Here is a 20,142-nt window from a genome sequence, read left to right on the forward strand (position 1 = left end):
CCCCCCTCCCCACACACACACACACACTCACTCAATGTAGGTCACAGCTCCAGTCTCCATTTTATCTCCTGTGTGAGATTTGAAAAGTTAATGTTATCTTTGTGCCTGGAGATTTTGCTTGTTGAGATGTCTGCAATAAAGCTTCTCATCTCTTACTCTGCTTGTGGTCTTACCCTTCCTCCTCTCCAGTGCATTAACATGATCACTGGGTAACCTATCCATACATTTATCTCCAGCACTATTAGTCTGAGGATTTTGTCTGCCATTCATTTTCTTTACTTATACAGGTCTTTGGAAAAGTTCTTCTCTATTTTTTAAGTCCTCCACTACTGTTAGGTACAGACCGCTAAATGGGATTGCCTTTAATATTCTGGTTTGTCTCAATATTTCCTCTTTTGCCTTACAACAGTGCAAGCACGTGAATACTTGTTTCGACAGTCTTTCTCCTAACCCTTTTTTTCCTTGCTATTCCTTGTATTTACTCAAATGTAGTTTTCAGCGAATTGAGAAACTCAAATCTTTCATTAATTAGTTCTTACATAACAAAGTCAGCTACATTTCAAGTACTTCTACTACACTGCTAATACACCGATGCTGCAACACTGGGATCTGTTTTCTAAACGCCATTTCACCAGTCTCTCTAGCTCTTTTAACCTTTTAATTTTTCCTGCATTTCAGACCTAAGTGCTATTCTTATCTTTCAGGTCCTGTACTTTTTCTTTGTTTCTCCACCTCTTTCTGCTATCTTCCTATGGCTTTTCCCACCAGCTTTTCAAATATTGTACATAGCAGTTCTTCCTGTGAGGTGGCTTTGAATGTGGCCATTTGGTCCTCCTGCTGTTTAATTTCTTACATTTTGCTTTATTTAATTTGCTACATGTAAACTGCTTCTTTTTATCTTTTTTTTTTTGGCTACCAGTTCACAGCGCAGCACCCTGATCAGGCTCGTTTCTCCTACCCCTCCACTGGGAGGGCTATATTTTGCCCCTCCACTGGGAGTGCCATATTTTACCCCTCCATCTGGAGTGCTATATTTTGCCCCTCCATCGAGAGTGCTATATTTTGCCCCTCCATTGAGCGTGCTATATTTTTCCCCTCCATTGGGAGTGCTATATGTTGCTCTACATATCCAAAAGCTAGTCAAAGAGGAGTGATCTCTCAGGTCAGAACCTTTTCACTTTGGAAGTTAGTTTGGGCATCATGCATTACAGGTTTCAGAAGGGTTACATAATGAGGTGGCATAAAGACTAGACATATGTAAAAGCTGATTACGCTGCCTACAGTGGCATTCAAATTAAAACAAAATACTTTTGCACTCAACATGTAGTCCTTTTTAATAAATGAACTACAGAACATCTGTGGCATCAGTACTTCTTAAAGAAGAAGGTGATCATGTAAAATAAGTGTTTGAACCTTTTTAATTTTCCTGTGAAATGTTGGAAATGTGTAATTCACAGGTACTGGAAACGTTAGTATCTTATATAGTGTTTTGCTGCAGCTGTCCATCTTGTATATTTGAACACTGGGATCGTCTTATACATCTATATTTGGAATTATGGTACCCACTTCAACTGCTGGATTCTCCTGAGGTGCTAACTCTTTCTGTCATTTTCACCTGAGTGAAACAGATGTACTCAGCACACATGACACTGCAGCAATCTAGAATATAGATAGTCCTACTGCACTGCTCTATGTGCAGTTAGTCAAGACTGGGTCTTACAAATACTGTTGCTGAGGTGCAAATGTGAATGAAAAAGAGCTGGCCTTAGAAATCTCTAACAACACCTTGTTATCTTTTAACAATCATGTTCTTTTTTGATGAAATGTCCATCTCTTTTTTCATACCTGGGCTAAGACTTAAATTGGCCATTTGTGAACAGTACTCTACCCCAGCTAACAAAATAAATAAATAAATACATGCATTTTCAAAGTAGTGCTTAACTTACTGACTGGATTCTCTGGCTGGCTGTATAAGTTAGTTTCCCATTCCATTGTTTCCAGGCAATTCTTTTTGCATTATTGCCTAGTTAATTATCTGACTTCTTATTACATCTGTCCCTGTATGTTCCTCCCATTACTGTGTTGTAGGTCTACTAGACGTTTAAACAACTGTTGCAAAACATGCAAGAAAAAATTTCCTTTTATGTTCACTGAATGATTCTCTGAAACTTGCTACACACACACACCCACACACACACACACACACACACACACACACACACACCCACACACACACACACACACACACACACACACAAATACATGACAGACAAAAGCCAGTTGACTGAGACATTTAAAAGAAATCTAGGCTGATGACCTATGCATTTAATGAAACATTTTCAGAACTTTTTTTACTTCATTTTAATCATAACATTGCACAAGATGGATGGAAGATATCCATGGTATGCTTATGACTGTACATGTATAATTTGGTGTGTTATACTGCAAAATCACAATCCTTCCCGTCATCCAAATTTTTAAATGACAGTAATAATATTCTGAGAGATTTGACATCGTATATAAATAAATGTTACTTACTAGATTGTAAATGCCTTTGCCAATGTCACATAAAATCATCAGAAACCCTTTGCTGGATCTTTTCTTTATAACACATCAGAGTAAGAGATCTTTTTCTGTAAAAAGAAGAGAAAAAAGCAAATGAAGTATAAAAGAGGAACTTATGCATACTGCCTTGGCTTTCACCGTGGAATCTCTCATTACTTATTTTACGGGTACAAATGCTGTTTAATCTTTTTCAAATACTTTTAAGGAAAACCACCATGGTATGCTTATGACTATTTATAATTTGGCGTGTTATACTGCAAAATCACACTCCCTCCCTACCTACCTAACCATTCAAGGAATTCTACTTTAATTGTGCTCCATTGGTAATTTTCTAAATTATTACATGTACAAGTTAATACAGTAAAAGACTAAGCAGTTGGGACACCATTACTTTAGAAAGTGCTCCTTCAATTAAACATGCATACAAAACATATATCCTCTCTGTGCTAAGATAAAGATTCTGCTTAAACCGTTTTCTAGAGAAGCACTGTAATAAAATACCATAAAGAATAATACATTTCAAATTAAGGCAATAAATACTGGTAAATCATTTGATACTATGCACACTCTCTTCCTTAAAAAAGGGATTAAGACAATTGGATGGGTATTTATAAATATACCCCAGACATGACTGGCCTATTGCTCCTTGGAAATAGAGGTAAGGTCTAAACGCGAGCACGAGAATGGTGTAAATGTCCACATAGTCCATCTGCCTTGCAGAGTTTGTGATTCTATGATTCTATATCAAATTCAATTTAATGAATACTCATTATTATTTGCAGTGCTGGTAGTGCAACAGGTTGCACTTAACCTTAATGCTAGAAGACTAGAAGGCTATGAGTTCTATTCATACTCCGAGTAAATGGACTGCTGAGACTACAAAGCAGAGTTAGAGAGGTACTGCACTCCTCGGTGTGTTGCCCTTTGGATGAGATGTTAAATGGAGGTCCCATCTGCCTATATTGGTGGTAGCTTAAGTGGCTGTAAAAGACCCCACTGCACATATCTAGAAGAGTAGGGGAAGTTCCACAATTCACTGGCCAAATTTCTCCTAGTAGTATAAACACCATTTCAAGTCTCCCCAAAAAAGAAGTCACTAGCCTAGCGGACTAACTTGGTCAATAAAGAATAAATAAATATATATATAATGTACCCTAGATTTCAATAATATGTAAAAGGTCAATTATGTTAGACTACATTTTTCCTTTTACAGGTACAAAAAAAGTTTCAGTTAGGCATACTAATCAAAGCTTAAGATACATACCATGGGCACATTATTCTTACTTAAACGTTAATGCTTTTATAAATGTTGGCTGTGACATAGCTTCCAATTATTCAGAAATTTGTAGTGTTAGGCCCTGTAAGGGCAACTTCCCACAAAGAACCAGACTATGAAAAGTCTGTTTCTAAACAACGGGAATGTTACTCAGAACAGCTATGCAAACCCAAAATTCTCCCAAAAACAACATTGATGCCACAAAAATAGAATTTAAGTCTTATACAGTCACTCAAATTGAACTCTAAGAAGCCTGTAAGTCAATTTGACTATAAAAATTGGATTTTTCAAAACCAGTTTAAGTGAATGTTTCTGATGAAATCTGGGGCATTTCAGAAAACTTCCATACATACAATCAGTCCAAAAATCCAAAATAGCTCATTCAAAGTAACTACTCTGAAATGTATAATCTCCTATACACGCAACTAAAGCAAGTATGAAAGAGATTATACTACCAACTTGCCTTATTTCACTTGGATGTCATAACTGTCCACTCAGATAATATGGCTGTACTTACTGACTTCTGAATTCCTTGATGCTACTACAACTACCATTCAGATCTTTACTTGATATAACTTTGATCACTTCTATATGATTAGCCTAGCTCTGTGGTAAAAAGGTATAAAACTCTCACTATGACCCAGAAAAAACTGAGTTTGAGTAGCTGCTTAGGATATGGAGTTGCTATCCAGGAGAAGCTGGTAATATGTGGATAACACTGGCACACCCATCCTGGGTGATGCCACCAGTAGGTAGAGGTCTGTGGGCAATACAGACCCAACAGGGAACAGGGGACATAGACATGGGTATGGTACTCCCAAACTGGACACAACAACACACTTTCTTTATGTGTATAGGAACACACATGCAAAGACAAGAGTATAGCAGCCATCATACTGATTGCAAGTGATCAAGTCGTCAGACTTGGAATCTCCATCTGAGGAATTGGGTTCCCTATCTCGCTTGGAAGGAGAAGAAGTCCAAGGGGGGGGGGGGGTAGGCATAGAAACTCATTTGAGGATACTTAGGGAATACAGAAGTATGCCTAGTCTTTTGTTTTTTCTTAGCAGGGATGTCAGCCCTGACAAACACCAGAGGTTCCGAACATTGATGAGATTCAATAAGAGTACCCGGCACCTCTTCCCTGACCAGAATCTGTGAAATCCCTCTAGAGCCCTCCAAGATGATCAACCATGGTTTCCCCTTGTCGTCTGGAACAGGTACCAGCAAAGCCTCGGAGGATGTGCGAAAAGAAGGATTCATGCCAGCCTCTGACAGGGTTGCAGCACAGAAATCCAATGTAGACACTGGATGGCCTAGAGAGCTTTCACCCACTTCAAGAGGAACATCCAGTGGAGGATGGACAGCCAAAGAATCCGGCCAAGGTTTCTTCGCCTTCTTAAGGAATTCCAGAAAGGAAATAAATACATCCTTAATCAAATTTTAAATGAATGAAGAATATAAGTCTATTTTATCTCATAAATCAGTAATAGCTCTAGAAAAAATTAAAAACCTTTAGATATGCAATGAACCCAAAAGACATGCATAATTTAACTACAAGATCTACAATTCAATGTAGATTTAACAGTATAAAGGACATTAGAAATAAAGGGAATAATGAATTTAAACAGACATTAAAGCTTTGTGGTATAGTTATTACATTTCCTTTACATGCAAAAGATCATGGGTTCAGTCCCCACAGGATATGCTAGTGCTGGGGGTAGGGATAATGTATTTATCTTATAATCATAAAGTACAGGGTCTGAGTCTCATCAGGGAATGTGGCTATAGCCCAGAAGGGTAGCTAGCCTAGCATGAGTCTATGTACTATACTGAAGGTATATTATCTGAATTTAGAGTTTCCTGCAATAACTTAAATACACAACTGTTAAAAGAATTACCACTATTGTTAAAAAAATAAATGTAAAAATTAATAACCTTTTTGAAGAGAATAAATCTAAATTCACTAAACTAATTTCTATAAAAGTAAGAAAACTAAAAAACTGAAAATTAATAAAGCTTCTGGAACAGATGTTTTAATTTCTGAAATTAATAAATGATGCCCTTTAATTTTAATATAATTTTCCATCAAGTTATATTAGAAATAGAAACAAATCTCCATTTTACCCCATCTTGGACACATCTGATGATTACTCCAACATTAAAAGTTGGTAAAGATCCAACAAACTGTACAGACCTATCTCTTTACAGGTTCATTGGTAAGTACTAGGTGTGCTGTCCTTGTGGGCCATTCTAAGCCTAGCTAATGACCCCCCTTTTTTTTGCTCTCAAAATAACCTATTCCATTTTGTTACAGATTTGCTTTACCCATCCCATGGTCAATAACTGTCCAAATGTTTCCAAATCCTGAAAAACCCTTATGGGTGTATTGTCAGTATGGCAGTCCCCTGGGATACATGACTTCCCAAAGGATACAATAATGCATTTTTGGTATTTAGTTTCAGTCCAAGATTTTATTTATTTGCCTTTGTAGAAAGGGAAAAATCCAACTGGGTAAAACCCATTTCAGTGACAGCCAGTAGAGAAAAGCTCCACATTATGCACATGTATAACTGCAGGGTAAAAGATCTGTGCATGAGCTTATTTACATGAGTCTTAGATATTTCTTATATGACGATAGCGTTTTAGCACAAAAAGAGAGAAATTAACATATGCTGGCTATTTTTAATAGAAAAATAAAATACAATAATAGTTAATGTATTTATAGCATGATGGATGCAGGAAAATGATCAAACTGAGGTGTTTTTGAGGTTAATAGTAATTTACAAAGTCTAAATGGTACTGTCACAAATGTCCAGAAACACCAGGAGAATAAATTGAATTAAACTTTATTACAAGGTGGTTTAGAGCTGATGTCCTTATATTTTACTTTGACTTCATCAAAACCAGTAAAAAATGCATATTGCCCCATATCTGAACTGTCTTAAAGTCGTACAATCTTTATCTTCTTAAACAGACTTCTCTCTTATAAACCATTACATATTCATCATCAGCAATGATGATGATGATGATGATAACAATAATAATAATAGTAAATAGCTGACAAAATTAATATACCTCTGTTTTTACCAAGTGTTTTATAAAAATATACGTTGACATTCAAACCATATAAACTTTAAACTCCTTCTGCAATACATATAAATAGCACCTTCATTATAAAAGTAACAAATATCCTTATTTAAGGGTGCTTTATTAAAATCTTACAAAACCATAGCCCTAAATTTGAGCACACTAGGAATTAAAATATGCTTATTCAAACCCTGGGGATCTTGTGAATTTAGGTGAAGCTGCCACATTAATTCCCAAGTTTCTAAAATAATCTCCCAAGGGCCACTCCTGGGATTTTGTGTTACCTTCTCTAACATCCCAAATCTAAATATTTGGTGATCCACACAAACCTCTGCATGTTTATACAGCACATTGTTTGTATTTTTTCTATGAATATCATAGTTATGTTCATAAATGCGCATATTTAAAGACCTCTCAGTCTTACCTATATAGAAAGCTCCACAAGGATCACATACAGCACTATACACTACTCCCGAGGACAAGCAATTACATGAACCAACTAATTTTACCTTCATGTTGCCCTCAGCCACAGTGATAGATTCTTCTTCTAAAATGCATGGGTACAGTTTGCATCGTCCACATCTAGTCATCCTTTTTGCGGATGTAAAATTCCTTAAAGCAGGATTTTCAAAAATACATTTCAAATTTTTGCCCCTTTTATGTACAAATTCCGGTCTGTCACCTATAACTGCTGAAATGTTGCTGTCAGAATTACGTAACGGCCAATATTTATAAATAATTTTTTGACTTCCTTGTTCCTTGGAAGATGTCCTAACACTAGACTTTTATTAAAATCAAGCTGAGGAGGTGGATTATCTGGTTTGTCACCTGGCCCAAGATCAGACAAACCCAAGATCAGACAAAACCTTACATGTCTTAATTTAGCTACCTTATCTCTAATTTCAGTAACAAAACCCTTGGGGTAATCCCTAACATAAAACATTTCAGCTAATCTCTGGCATTCTTGAGCAAAAAACATTTTGTCGGTAATCATCCTTGAAATTCAGACAAATTGCCCTTTTGCCACGGATTTCTTTTGGGACAGTGGGTGACAACTCTTAAAGTGCAGGTAGGAGTTTAAAAAAGTGGGTTTCCTGTAAAAACTTGATGTAAATTGGCTGTCTTCCTTATAAATCATGGCATCCAAGTAGTTAAAAAAATTGTCATAAATCTTATATGTATATATAAACTTAAAGTAGCTGGTAGCAGAATTGATATACTCAAAAAAAACCCTCCAACTTTGAGCGTGAATCCTTCCACAAAAGAAAGATGCCATCAGGAATCTCATATACATAAGCCAACTGTTCTTAAAATGAGAATTTAACACAAAATGGAATGCAACCAAAAAGATCAACAACATCAGTACAAACAGTGCATTCTCAACATACACGTCAGGGGTAAAATGACTTATTAAATCCCAGGAGTCCATTAAAATATGATTGCTCATACACAAAAGATTTCAACTATTTCAAATAATTTACAGATAGACAAATAGTAATGTAGCTTAAAAATTGATGATAAGAGAATCATATGAAATGAGAAATTATAGAAATGAGCATGAGGATAAATGGACAGGGGAGGAATTCTAGTTAGTGGTGGGATGTGAGAGAAAGACAAAGAGATGACAAATTAGTTCAGTATGTGAAGGAGCAATAAGGTATAAAAGATTGGTAAGAAAAGTGGCTGTAAGAGTTGGAGAAAAGTAATCTGAACATATCTAGTCAGGTGAGCAGGAAAAAGAGAACCACTATTGACGCAGGTGCTGTTTAAGCAAAGTTAATCTGTTTTAACTATGTGGGGATTTCATTCCAGAGTTTTGTCATATAACAGATGTAGAGTGTCTCCAGCAGTATTGAATGTTTCACTAATACACAGTAAGAGTTTATTGCTAAAGATAAGCTCGCTAGTGGGTGAATAGTACAGTAGAGTATTTTGTAATGCTGGGCATTTGTCTGGCGTTGGCTATGCATTTGGGACAAACATTCCTACAGGACGGCTAAGTCATTTAAGGATTCAATAACTACTCCTAACCTGCAGCCATCTGCAAACAAAGTCAGCTAGAGCCCTTTAGAATTGACTTTTACTTCAGAAAAGCTGATGCCATGCAGGAAAGGTCCCAATACTGGACCCCACGGGACTGGTCTCTTTGTGAATGTAATTCCCTCTATTTTGATTATCATAATCTGACAACCAGCTGGCAATCCAACAGGTGACACACAGGGGGTTATTCACAGTTTATTTAGCTTTTCTACTATGCCTGAGTGGGGAATTGTGTCAAAAGCTTTGGTCAGGTTGAGGTATGCAGTGTGTACCATTTACCTTCTCAAAAAAATTACCAGGTTGAGAAAACATGACCTATCCTTGGTAAATTCAGAATGAGATGCAACCAGAGTTTGGAAATTTCCTATATCCTGGCTGATTAATTCCATGATAAGTCTTTCCTCCATGATAAGTCTTTCCATGGCTATGCATATGAGGCTGGTCAGATTCATGGACCTGGAATTGCCTGGGTCTGTGGAAGGTTCATCCTTATGCAAGAGAATAACAGCAGCTGTTCTCCATTCACTTGGTACAAAAGCTGCATGGAATCTGAGCTTGAACAATGTTATGGGTGTGGCTAAATTGTGCTTCATGATATTTACGATGCATCCAAGGATATTGTCAGGACCCATCAATGCAATATTTTTAGCTTTGGATAGCACTATTAGGATTTGATCCTGTGTGACAGCTGGAGGCAAACCAGTTTCAGGTATATCTTGAGGGACAGATGGAAGAGAAAGAGGGGTAAAGATTAGCTAAATTTATCTACTACTAGCAGAAAGATGTACTCTGAAAAGGCTTTTCTGAAAGCTGAGGCGCCAGAGAAGTGTTACTTGTTCTTAATGGTATAAGAGTTTGAAGTTTTGCTGTTAACTTTTACTGCAGAAGTTATTTTTATTTTATTTTAATAAATTAGTCTGTGTACTAAACTGAGTGAATTCATCTGGCCTGGAATGTGTGGTGTGAAGTCTGGTTTGTTCTACAGTGTGATGTTTTATTTATGGAAATAGCTGTTAGAAGAAGAAAAAACTGGATGGTGTCTTTAAAGGTCTAATGATAAAATAATTTGGCAACTCTTTAGTTCATAATCTGAAAATTTACACTTGGAAATATTTAAATAGGGCAGCTGTTACTCCTAATATAATTCCCATACTATTCAGAGAATCTAACAATCCATAATGGAGATGTAATTTAAATATTATAGCTTTGTAGTGGTGCTGCGGTAGCATTGTCACCTCACAGCAAGACGTCCGGTTTGATTCTCAGAGCGTCTTCTGTGTGGAGGCATGCGTGAATGGGCGTGCCTTCGTTGAAGGTTGTGCGTCAGGGCTGGTAAATCGGCACATAAAAATCCACTACCAAACATTAGCGGACCGGAGTTACTCTGTGGCGACCCCTAACTGGGATAAGCCGAAAGACAACACACACACACACACACACACACACACACACACACACACACACACACACACACACACACACACACACACACACACACTAGAAGCATATTTTACCTGAATGCATTGTATTAAAAGATTACTGGAATGATGTTAATAACTTCATACACCACTATGGTGTGATAATGCGTCACTGTCAGTGTGGTAATGTTTAACATTCCAATTTCTAATTCAGAAAACAAAGACCATTTTTATATTTTTGCACTATTCTAGCAATCACGAGGAAACATTTGCTAGAAAGTGGAACAGTTCTGAGCCACCTCAATTTAATGACTTTTTCCATCTCTTAAAGGAAGTGATCTCAGAAGAATGCAAAATCATAAAGTCAAGAAAATGTAATACGAGTATGTTTTCAGTCCTTGCACCAAAGTTCTTCAAATGACTGATTCATGAACTGAATTAAAATGAACTTATTTTATCAATTACTGATCAGAATATACTCAACTGCCTTTAATTTTTTTATGATTTAATCTATTGTGCATCTTGTAAATACTGTAAATAGCTTTAATTTTGCTGTTTAAATTTTATTTAAATAATATAGATCTTTATTAAAATATCTTTAGAAAAAAAAAAAACTGTTCTGGAATTACTAAAGGAATCAGCACTTGCAAATCACATAGGTTAACACTAGTACTAGGCTAGCTGCCCTCACATGCCATTTTAACCCTAGACAATTTCCCTTTAAAGGTGAGAATCAAACCTTGTACCTTATGTCTGTGAGGTAAACACCTTAACCATTATTCCAACCCCAACTCCCTAAAAGATGCACCTAATCCTCATCGGGGAGTCAAAGCCTGGTCTCACTATACTAACGAGAAAGACAAAATTAATCTTATCACCAAAAGTGTCAATAGAACTCACAGACTTCTGGTATTTATACGTAAACTGATCATTCAACATCAAAGGAAAGCATGCTACCTGCTGAGCCATTTACTTATATATATATATATATATTTTTTTTTTATAGCATTCACAGTTAACTATTTAGACCATACACAATGTGTCAGATATTGCTGAGGCACATTCAGAAATGAAAACTGACAATTTGCCTACCAGACAAATAACACGACTCTTGTAAGATACAAAATTGTCAATAAAGATTATACAATAAATGATAACAGGAAAAAATGCCATACAGGGTGCATTTTTCTATATAAATGTATTGTTTTTACACTAGCACACACAATACATATTTTAACTGAAGAATCCTGGAATTTTCCCCTAGAATGATACCATACTACGTAGAATGTACTATGCTTTCAGTACTAGCTGAAACAAAAACATTTTGATATGAAATGTGCAACATCAAAATTTGGATCGTATGCTTCTTTTGATTTTGATTCTGAAACAAGAACAGTCTGTGGAAACAGCTGTTCACTCATGTTCTTTGGGCATCGGTTCAATAAAAAAAGAAAAAAATATCTGCTGAGATCAAACAAACTGGGACAGCATCCTGCATCTTTCACTTCCAAGCAGAGGAAGTCTCCTGGCAAAAGAAAGTTTGTGACACAATCCATGCTGAGACAGAGAACTATGTTAAACAGATGAGACACTGAATGAAGCTGTTTATTAGCAGACCATATCGGCAATCATACAGCGATACAATTAATGACTGTTTTCCAACAATATGAACTGTCTTCCTATGACACCGCAGAGAATCTGTCAGCAAAATTAATCTTGCATAAAATTGGTTCTGTATATAATTTTACTACTCTGTTCAAGCAGATGGTCGTGCTTGATAGTCAGCAAAAACTATGTTCACTTAGCACTATGGAGATCATTGGCCAGTTATGTCATTATACACAAAAGTAAAGAAGAGCTTTCATTTACCTACTGATACCCAGTGATTGTCTTCACTAACTACATCTGGAGCTGTGACTTTTTTAACAGATGGCGTAGAAATGTTATAATGTATCACAAACTATACTAAACAGCACAGCATTTTATGAAATTGTGTACTCAGCCAGAGAATAATATGCTAGCTGCATTGCAAACAGAAGTATGCATCACAGGCTGAACACCGCTCTTTGTATGTCTACCTCAGCAAATTCTGAAAAATTTGATTATTCCTTTCATAGGATAGTTTTCATAACCATGAATCTTCTAGTACGCTTGATCTGCTTTCATCACAAATTACTGCTATAAAATAAGCAAACCAGGAATCGGATACTGGTGTAAGCATCATCAAATTATGGAATAGTCTTAATTAAAGAAAACTGTTCTATTGTGTCACACACACACACACACACACACACACACACACACACACACACACACACACACACACACAGGTACTGAATGTGACAGTTCTGACTGTTTATGATTCTTTTTATGTAGCTTTCCATATTCCCAATGAATAACTTGGTTCATTCGTGAGATGAACTTTTACAGCTTTAGCCTGAAAACTTTCCCAAGACTTTGTGCTGCATGTGTTTGTATGCGGTATGTGCACATGTTTGCAGGTGTGTCTTGTGATGCACTGGTGTTCGCTCCAGCACTAGTCTCATTCCTTATGGTCGCTGCTTGCCAGTACAGGCCCTGATACTTTTTTGAGCCTAAACACAATAAAATGGGAACTAACAATGCATGAGTGCACTGTAGCTTTTTACTGTTAGCAATTTCATTTACTTGATACTGTAATTACATTAATGGGAAATACTCTAGATGTATGCTGTTGTGCTTTTCCCTGTGGGACACTTCTGTAAAACAGTTCCCTGTTCACTTAATCAGCTATGTTAAATTTACGTAGGAACCAATCTAGGTAACTAAACTTCTTTCATTATACTAAAACATGTCTGTTTTTCAAAGGCAGCAACAAATGAGTATTTTGGTTTTCTCCTCATAACGTGTGGTTTTCTCTAAAATCGAGGACTGAAGGCATTAAATAATGAGAAGCACACTCTCTGTGGTTAAAGTCCCAGTACAGACTGATCTTCATGTTGGAATGCAACTTACAAGGCAAACAGAGTCAGCTGTTTACACTGCATGCAAAAGAGTGGACATATATGAAGACCCACTGTACACAGTTACTCTAATGTCTCTCGAGATGCATTGGTATACTCAGAGTTGCAATTTTTCTGTGCTAATGCTAACAGCAGCCTATCCATGAATGTATATAACATGTTAACTAGTATCTTTTTCATCTATGTAATTTGTAAACTTATTTGTATTGTATTTTTTCTCTGTGGAGCTTTTCTCCCCGGGCCTCCGCTGAAAATGGACATGTATCCAGTCGGACCATCCCGGTCAACAAAAGTAAAATAAAATAAAAAAATAAAAAAAAATTTCATAGATTTGTTCTCAAAAGAAAATGCAACAAAATACTCAACATTTTTGTCCTTTGTTTGCAACCACCCAGTGACTTGGAAACTAGTGAACTGTGTCACACAGCAAGGTTTTCAGCCAGATTTAGGCAGCTCTGTTGGAGTAAAGGGATAAAGCACTGACTATGACCCAGGCAACCCAAGTTAGATAAGCCACTTGGGCACCTATGGAGATGAGGAATGATGGCACTTAAATCTGTTTACCTCTTCATGGGGGGGGGGTACATCTACGGACACTCTCTGTGGTTAAAGTCCCAGTACAGACTGATCTTCATGTTGGAATGCAACTTACAAGGCAAACAGAGTCAGCTGTTTACACTGCATGCAAAAGAGTGGACATATATGAAGACCCACTGTATGCCAACCCACTGAACTTGACTGGGCACATAGAAAAAGAAGGCTAGGACTTACTAAGAAAACTATGCATGTTAATGATAGTTTATACTCTCAGCTAGCTCAACTCTCATGCCAAGGAATAAATAAGTCATAGAATTTTCAGCCTGGGGAGATAAAGTCCATACAGCAATATGGCTGACTTAATTCTGGGAAGCTGCATGAGTACCAGCATAGACACACTCATCTGTTACATTGTATCAGGCCAGAACTGGTTTGTTTATGCAAAACCTGAAATCTTAACTTTCTAGCACAAGAAATATGGAGAAAGACAAAAATAACAGGGGGGACAAATTTTAAATATTGCTCTTGTAAACTTAGAAAGCTGATAGAAAAACAGGTTTTGAATTAAAGTGCAATTTTTGAAGGATATGAAGTCTCAAACTCAAATGCTTCTCATTATTTAATACCTACAGTCCTCGATTTTAGAGAAAACCACACGTTATGAGGAGAAAAACAAAAACATGTGGCGCAAATCTGGATAGTTGAGAGGTTATGTCTGATACAGATTTCTTAAAGGTGGCTGTACTTAGCTTTAATAAACCTACACCAAGTAATCATTACCTGACGATCCATACGCTGCACGACCTTTCCTTTTTGATTCTTATGTTATGTAGATTATGACAGCTCACACTTCCAGAAAACTGTTAATATTAGCTGGGTGTTCATGCCTCTGTATTACTTTGCTGTCTGCTTCTGACCACATATATAGAAAAATTGATTTCAATTCACTGCTTTACAACCAGACTGTTTTGTCATTTTAAGTTAGAATAATGAATTAAATGATGCAAAATTAATGGATGGAGCTGACAGATGATTCCGCCAGGGCTCGTCAAGGCTCTGCTGCCGGCATGATTTTGCCCTCCTTAGTGACAATGCCCCCGAAGGCTACTTGTGCATCATTCTATTAAATAATAATGCCATCATTTTCAAAATGCTGACAGCTGTGGCAATCTGGATGACAGACAATAAATACCAAGGATTTAAGTCCTTCTGGTCCAAAAGAAACTTCACATTCCACTATAAATCAAAAAATACAGGGCTAACTTCCAGGATAGAGTTTATCAAAATAATAACATGTCAGGAAATACCATGCTAGCTTCCTACTTCAAACAAAAATGCAGATCAAACATTGCTTAATATAAATATGCAGTAATGCAGCTGAAAGATGATCTAAACACAGAGCCCAACACTGAGTAAAAAAACACTGCCCACCAAACTGCCTTTTTTTCCCATCTGCCTTCCCAGTCCAATGTGTTCAAATTTTTCTTAAAACTTTCCATAAGTTCACACTTGAACAGCCCAACTTGTACAGCACTCCAAATCATTGCCACACTTTTGGTGAAATGGCACCGCATAATGACCATCTGAAATTTGCACCCTGTAACACTATCAAATATGCTAGCTCTACTCTTTTCTTCTCGATATTACACCGTCTTGTTTTGTAGAATAATACGTACACAGAAAGGACACACTTTTTTTTTCTTCTTACATTCCAGGCTACAGAGATGTTTCTAGCCTTGCCTCATTAGCCAATCCTTCCATATTCTGGAAAATATTGTAGCTGCCTCACTATACCATTTTAAAGCCTTGTATCTTTTTAAAGTATCAGTCAGTAAAATTCAGTACGCCACCAGTGCAGTATGGTAAGCAGAGCATTACACACTGATAGAATTACCAGCTAGTGCCAAAATTAAAGCCTCTAGAAATACAGGGTGCCCAGCTATAGTCGAGGGATAAATACATCCCTGGAGTGAAGATGGACCCTGGTTTATTTCACTGCCCAGCTTTCTTAGCAGCACCCCCTAAATAATATTTGCAAAGTAGGGTAGTTTATTTAAATTACCTTCATGAATAGGTGGTAGGGCCACACTCTGCATTTGGATTCATCCTCTTAAAACAGATTGCAAAAAAAAAAATCAAAGAATAATAATATTTTTCTAGTGGCTAAGGACAGACTGATCCAATTGGCCTGCCCACTTCTCTCCCTAACATGTAAACCAGAGCTCCTGCTTAACTAACAGCTTACCTTTTTCCACGCCTCATAAGAAGTGCCTTACATTACCCTGACTCCATCATATACCAGGATAAAGCTATGACCCACATGCCCTGGGTTTGACTAGTGTCCCTGGTGGCTACATGAGATAACGGGGTGAGGTGGGTAAGGACTGGTAAGCCTGCTCAGTTCTCTTAGGAGAGTGGGTGCTAGGGTGCACTATGTATGCAAGAAATAATGCCCCCCAAAGCAAAATTGGAGTAAAATTCAGAATGGGGGGGGGGGGCACTAGAAATTGCATAATTGCAGAGACATTACTAGTCCAAACTTGTGCTTAGCCTTATCATGGTTCTGTTACTTATCACTCTCAAGTTAATTGCTTCCAATACTTTGGCCTCTTTTCCAATTTCCTTCAATGCCTCCCCCCACCCTTCTTGGGGATGGGGTAGGTGCATTTTTGGGCAGTTAGTCCCATTGTAGAATCCCCAACAAAGACTAAAGATACAACAAGAACAATGGCTTCTGGGGGCACGGCTGTCTTGAATGGGTCATGTTTCTTGCAGAAGGGCATGAAACACCCTTGAACTCTGTGGCAGTATTGGACAAGTGTGGAGGGGTTACAGCCTTAAAGGCAAAAACTGCTGACTCCATCTATTACTGTACTGGTTTCAAGTTAAAGTAAGTTAATTTTCTTTGAAGAAAAAATCTGTTTGAACATTATCATGCATAGGACAAGACTTAATATGTGCATTCAATGGATGCAAAAGGACAGTTACATCATTATGACATACTGGTGATGGAAAACCTCAAAAGCTATTGCTTAGAATATTCCCCTCAACACTAGACATCATTATATAAATTCCCTTACAGCCTATAGCAAGACACCCGCAGTTCACAGTATACTATATAATTACTGCTGTTTTCTAATTCGTGCAACTGAATTAGTTTACGGTTACTGTTGCTACCTCATGATAACTGGTCTACTCATTCAGTTCACACCTGAGGTGCCCTCTCTTTAGAGCCTATCCATATGCCCTCTCTGTGCCCACATGGGATTTTGTTGGGTGTTTTGGTTTTCTCTACATGCCAAATACACTATAATAAGTGAAATAACAATCTTCTGAACTGCCTGTATGTGTGCATGCAATGGGTGAACATGAGCATGTTTGTGCCCTAAAAGGGACTGGTATCCCGTCCTGGGCTAATTTCTTTGTTTTATATCCACTGGGTGCAAGGATAGGCTATGGCTCCCTCATGACTTCCAAAAGAATAAAGATGATATCAAAAAATTAATGAACAAATGCATTTAAACTTGTTGCTGCTTGTGGCACAGTAGTACAGTACTTAAGAGTTGCTGTTTCACAGCTCCTCATGTTCTGGTTTGGTTCTAAACTGAGGTGCCTCTTGAAAACAGTTTGCATGTCCTTCCTGTGTCCACTAGTTGCTCTAGATTCCTTCACCATACCAAAGACATGCTGTGACCATCCTCCAAACTGCCAAAAGGTGTGGATAGAGCATGTGATTGAGTGTGTGTGTGCATATGTGTGTGTGTGTGTGTGTGTGTCTGTGTGTGTGAGAGTGAGTGTGCGCATGTTGTGAAGGACTGGCATTTTGTTCTGGATTAGTTTCTCTGCCTTATGCCTATTTAGCACTGGGATTGACTCTGGCTGTCCCATGACCCTCTAAATAGGATAAACTGAGTACTGGAAAATTAAATAATGAATGCTGTTTACTTCTTATTAATATTCACTTGTTACTATTTGCCTCTAAAAACTTTTTATTCACTTTTCATAAAAATAAACACTTTTCTGGACAGCAAAATTACTTTGGGGCTGTACGGTGGTATGTCAGTTACCACTGCTGCCTCCCAGCTTTTGATACTCCAGTTTGGTTGTCAGGCAGGTGTCTTCAGTGCAAAGTTTGCTCATCTTGACTATGTCCACATGAATTATCATTGGGTACTTTGTTTTCTTCCAACATCCCAAAGACACAGTAGGTAAATTGGTAATTTATCTAAATTATTTGCAGGTCTGCATTCCAAATGCACATGTGTGGGTGTGTATCCTTCCATGGATTGTCACCCTGCTCAGGATGAATCTGCATACCTTGCATCCAGTGAGTGCCATAACAGACAGGCTTTTCTATGACTCTGTATCTGTTTAAGTAGACAATCAGAGAATGATGAATGAATGAATGAAGATTCTTTCCCTAAGGGATTTTATACTGCCTTGTCTGAAGGTACATCAGTAACAAATTGTGGTCTTAAATAATCAGATTTCTCTCCTGGAACTCAACATTTCATCAAAAAAGGGTAATACTACTACTATTGGTGGTCCTGGGAAGTACTCTAATAAGAACAGACCCACTGAGTCTGCTATCTTCATGCCCTCTGCACAGTTCAAAGGGATGAGATGCAAAGTAGCCAAAGTATAAATTGACACTAGAGTCCAGATACCAAAAGACTTGCTCTTGGTAAAAGTGACTTACTTTGGTGTAAGTCTGCCCCAATTCCAAAAGACTTGTTTAAGTGATTTATTTCGGTGTAAGGCCTTTTAAAAGGCAGCTTACACTGCAGCAAGCCACACTGAGAGAAAACTCTTTTTGAATTGGGCCATAGCAGTAGAACAGTTTGTAATAAAATTAATTTATGAAACCACTGGTAATAATGTGAAAATGTACTATTACTCATAATAAAAACAGCAGGAACATGCAAAGTTAAAAAAAATCCCAGCTGTTAAACAACTGAATGAGGGCTAGTGGTAGCCTTAACTGCCAATTCCACCAATGATGGACTGTTTCACAGAATAAATAACTCTTACAAACTCTCAATAAACAGACAAACATAATCAATAAACAATCACAACAAATAGTAAGCTGCAACATATACCGAGCATGCTGCGATATAATTGTCAAAACAAACTGCACCAAGCAGCAATATGCAAAACAAACTTCAACTTTTAAAATTCAAAAATGTACAGTACAGAGAAGTAAAAACTTCTAGTAGGAATAGGAATCACTGAAAGTGTCAAAAGACAAAAAAAAAAAAATCTCTGAAATACTGTGAAACATTTCACAGCAGTTAGAATTTAAGCACGTGGGGCAGGACTATTCTACTTTGGGTGAACTAAATGCTGGTAGTTATTTAGCTACATACATTCGTACATTTACAGCTAAGTTACTACAAAAACTAAAGACAGCCTCCTGATTCAGATTTAGATCAGAATGCAGCATAACATAGTTACTTTACAACTTTTTTGGGCTTCAGTTACTATCTGTATATATTTCACTTTATGTGGTTTCTATTAAACATTTCAACACAGACTGGAAAGTCTAGAATTTCTGCATGGAATGGTACAGGTCTGATCATAAAGCAAGAGGTTAGAAACAAACTATATCAGACATGAATAATCAAAATTTTCAGTCAGATTTTGCTGCAGTTTGTTTTGCTAATGTAAAAAGCATTACACACATACACCCACACAACCATTATATTATAACAAATCAGAAGTCTAATATGTAAACTTTCATCCATTTCTGAAGGAGAACTTTGGCTGCAGGCCCTCTACAGTATTCAAAGTAGTAAAGTACAATGCAGCTTGAAATCATCATCATCATCAGTTTTATCCCATTTGCCTTCAGTCTTGCATTGCATTCCACTATCACTTGTTGAAGTTCTTCTTCAGAGTCTGCTTGCAATGTTACATTATCTGCATACAGTACCTTTGCTGAACTGCCCCCTCAGACCTGTTTGCTAATGTAGTCCATCAATAATATGAACAGCCAGCAATGGGCTTAGAGCTGAATGCACACCCAGTCCCTCTGTGAGTTTGAACGCTGTTTGTATTTGAGTCATTGGGTCCTTGTATGTAGTCTGCACTAATTCTCCCAATGTTTCTGTGAATTCAAACCACTGCAGTACTGCCCACATCAGCTTTCTTGGAACCTTGTCATACGCTTTTCCCATGCCTAGAAATGCCCAGCTGAACTCTTTTCATCTCTAGC

At 37.3% G+C, this 20,142-nt stretch overlaps 1 protein-coding gene across 1 annotated transcript in view; it reads right to left on the bottom strand.

Annotated features, from left to right (window-relative positions):
• Positions 1 to 20,142, bottom strand: part of MTUS2 (microtubule associated scaffold protein 2) — a 3,916,139-nt gene that overhangs the window by 2,849,333 nt on the left and 1,046,664 nt on the right. Inside the window, exon 3 of the mRNA XM_044073264.1 lies at positions 2,539 to 2,633. The gene's annotated coding sequence lies outside the window, so the exon portion shown is untranslated. The remainder of the gene's footprint in view (positions 1 to 2,538; positions 2,634 to 20,142) is intronic.

Source organism: Protopterus annectens, chromosome 5.part1 (assembly GCF_019279795.1).
Source record: "Protopterus annectens isolate FY-2018-M chromosome 5.part1, PAN1.0, whole genome shotgun sequence".
NCBI classification, from domain to species: domain Eukaryota; kingdom Metazoa; phylum Chordata; order Ceratodontiformes; family Protopteridae; genus Protopterus; species Protopterus annectens.